This window comes from Sinocyclocheilus rhinocerous, unplaced genomic scaffold (assembly GCF_001515625.1).
Source record: "Sinocyclocheilus rhinocerous isolate Xijiao unplaced genomic scaffold, SAMN03320098_v1.1 scaffold1987, whole genome shotgun sequence".
NCBI classification, from domain to species: Eukaryota; Metazoa; Chordata; class Actinopteri; order Cypriniformes; family Cyprinidae; genus Sinocyclocheilus; species Sinocyclocheilus rhinocerous.
Window position 1 is genome coordinate 91439 of NW_015654952.1, and position 3398 is coordinate 94836.

A 3398-nucleotide genomic window follows, 5' to 3' on the forward strand; every position below is an offset into this window, starting at 1 on the left:
GCTTCCCCTCTCACAAGAGTCACCTAAGAGGGGAATTCCCATTTTCAAAAATGAAATTCAGGCCTGAATAAATGTCTTAAAATCCTGATTGGAGTATCACTATAAATAGTTATAAATGATAAAAAGAAGGCTTTAAAAAGATCGGTATCGGCAGATACTGCTTTCTGTGATCGGCGATCAGTGATCGGCCTCAAAAATCCTGATCGGAGCACCCCTATAAAGCACAATAACCTCAACCCTTACTATGGGTTTACCACAGTAACCGTAGTTTTACTGTGGTATTTGTAGTTAAAGCACAATAACTTCAATATTTTCTATGGGTTTACCTCAGTAACCTAAGTTTTACTTTGGTATTTGTAGTTAAAGCACAATAACTTCAATATTTACTATGGGTTTACCTCAGTAACACATACCATGTTTTTACCACAGTAACTGTTTTTACTGTATACTATTTTTAAAACACAGTAACCACAACGTTTGCCATGCCTTTAATAACTTTTTGTGAAGTAATTGTAATTCAGTCTTTATTTTTTTCTGTGTCTTGTAGTTAAGTCAGATCACATACTCCAGCAGCTCTTTAAATCTCTCTCTCTCTCTCTCACAGCTTTTCCTTTCCTATTTTTCCAAACTGTAATCCATAATTCATTTACACATAGCCTCTCTTTCTGTGGTTCATCATGGCATGTTTTTAAAACTCAGAATCAAATTTTGACCAATTCTTTCAGAAAGCTGCTAGAATTAACAAGATGGTCCTCACCGCAGAACACACGATCCAGGGGGCGTGGTTGGACCCAGATCCAACTCCTCCCACCTTACATATACCTAAACCTACCCGTCTCCACCCCCTGATCCCTAAACCCACCCATCTCCACCCCTAAACCTACCATCTCCACCCGCTAGATGTGGATCCAACCCTGCCCCCTGGATCTTTGTTCTGCAGTGAGCGGCTACTGGAATTAACAGGGAACTTGAACTCGAAGCTCCCAATGCTGATCTTGAAGAAGCTGCCAAGCAGGCTGAACACGTCCTTCAAAGGTTCAACCCTTCACAGGTTTTCTTGAACACTTTTAGTAATAACTGATTTGCTTTAATGAACACATCCTTATATTATGTGTTGATCATATCTTTTCTTATAGTCCTTCCTCTCAAATATTTTGGTCACAGAAAATTTATAACACTGTCTCAACATATATATATTTCTGTTTGTTTCAGCTGAAAGGGAAGACCAAAGGAAGGCCTGTCATGGGATTTGAATTTGGCCATACTGTGTGTTTACGGAGAAGACCAAAAGCTGCAAAGGAAAACACTTCCAATGGTCCGTCTGTGTTGGTCTGAGCACCTTGACTGAACTGTACTGCAGTTACATTTGCACAGCATTTGATGCTTCTTTAACTTTGGTTTACATAGCCCATCAGGAAAAACACTCAACAAAGTGTCATGTAGAAGTAGTAATAATTCATACAATTTACCAAGTCAGCAAATGCATATGATATTGTACAAGCGTACTCATACAAAATTCTACGACTTTTACTCCTGCTGTCATTGGCCGTTGCCTCAACTCTCATGCAGATTGTGCCCATTGTAAGTAGTCAGAGTGTTTGTATCATGAAGTTTATATTAAGTCCATTGTATTCTTTATTAACCTTAAAAAATTGGCGCCGTCTCTTCTCGTTCTAACAGTACATGATATCTGTCCACACCTCATAGTCTGCCTCGATTTTTATTGAACGCATCTGTCTAAGAAGCAAGAGTCTGGAAATGGCAAGTTTAACTTGTCACGTGACAAATCAGATCTTCAGTTAATTTGGCCAAATCAGATCACTTAAAGCTGTTTACACCAAGAACAAGAAATATAATAGTAAATATTTTAGCATCCACACCAACAGACAATAATGGTCTGTTTACTGTTATACACGCTGCAGTTACAGAATGTTGTTGTCTGCTGTTTGTTGTTGTCAATGTTTTTATTGTTCATCTGCTGGAAAAATCTGTTCTGAAAGAGATTCCAACGATATTGTTCCTCTGTGTCCTTAAATGTTAAATAGCTCTGGTGTGGACATCCTTGGTATGAAGAGGCCTTTAAACTGCTTACAACAATACTTTCAGCATGTAATCATATTTAAAATAATTTATATTAATATAGCTTGCTATTGAAGAATACAGCTTTTTCTTATGCTGCTTTCCTTTCATTCTGTTACACTTACACACACATTTTTTTTCTTTCTCTGCCTATTTCTCTTCATCTTATTCCTTTACTCCATCACTCACTTACACATTTTTTTGTAATCTGTTGTAAGGTAGAAACTGAGAGTTTGCATGATGGCCTTTTCTCAGACTCTGAATCTGATGTATACAGATGAACTTAGGAGCCTGCGAGAGTTGCCAGGGAACTTTAGCTTGAAGTTTACTATTATAACTGCTTAATTTATGATTAAACAACAGTAAATAATTAAGCAAGGGGTCAATAGATATTTTCTTGTTTTACAGCTGAAGACCAAAAACGCACCACCAGTGATTACCACATGTATGATTGCATTCACCAGTCCTGATGAATGAGGAACGAACATGGCCTTCTTGTGCCCAAACAGAAAGACAGAGAGCTGAAAAGTTGCACATTTCCACTGGTATGTTTGTATTCAAGCAATGCAGTAATGTGTGATACAGCATTGATGTTGATCTCTCAAAAGACAGCATAGTTACTTCAAGTCAGCAGTTATCATTTTTCACATATACATCTGTTTATAGCTCCTAGAATGAGCAAATCAGCTGTGCCATCATCTTTGGAATTTGGGCAGAAAATGACTGAATATGGTGAGTACTGACACCTGCACCTGTATTCACCAACACGATTGCTCTAGAGTTAATGTTGACTTATTGTTTTGTCTGTTTGTTTAAAGGAAGATGAAGCCAGTTGATGAAGATATCAATTCAGTGGCTACCAAGGGCTGCACTGCTGCCTGAACCCATCAGTTATCAGCTGTGAAGACTGCATTCGCAAACAGCTCTACTGTGACAGCTCAGATGTTACAGCCCATAAAAGTAAACTTCAGAACTGAACAACTGCAAGATAGTTGTGGAGGGATTCTTTTGGCCCATACCTCCAACAACCTCCCAACAAGAATCAATGGTAAGTCAAGTGCAACAATTATAAATAAAAATACTCTATATTGTTTATTGATTTACCACACCCTAAATACATGTTTTGTCCCTCCAGGACATCTACAAAACCCCCCATCCTTCTTCGTAACAATGAAGTAACGGCTGTAGAACTCGGAGTCTGTCTCGTGCGGAGGGACCACGTCGATGGCCTCCTTCTTTAAGAGAGTAACTACTTCTTGTTCTAATACCAGAGCCTGCTCGGGACCTACTAGAGTGGGGGTGACCCCGTTGAATCGAGG

General features: G+C 38.8%; 1 long non-coding RNA gene across 1 annotated transcript; it reads left to right on the forward strand.

Annotated features, from left to right (window-relative positions):
* The first annotated feature begins 2607 nt into the window (after positions 1-2607).
* Positions 2608-3136, forward strand: LOC107717906 (uncharacterized). Its single transcript, XR_001637355.1, has 3 exons — positions 2608-2624; positions 2746-2811; positions 2898-3136. It is a non-coding gene; the product is annotated as an uncharacterized LOC107717906 (long non-coding RNA).
* Positions 3137-3398: the final 262 nt, after the last annotated feature.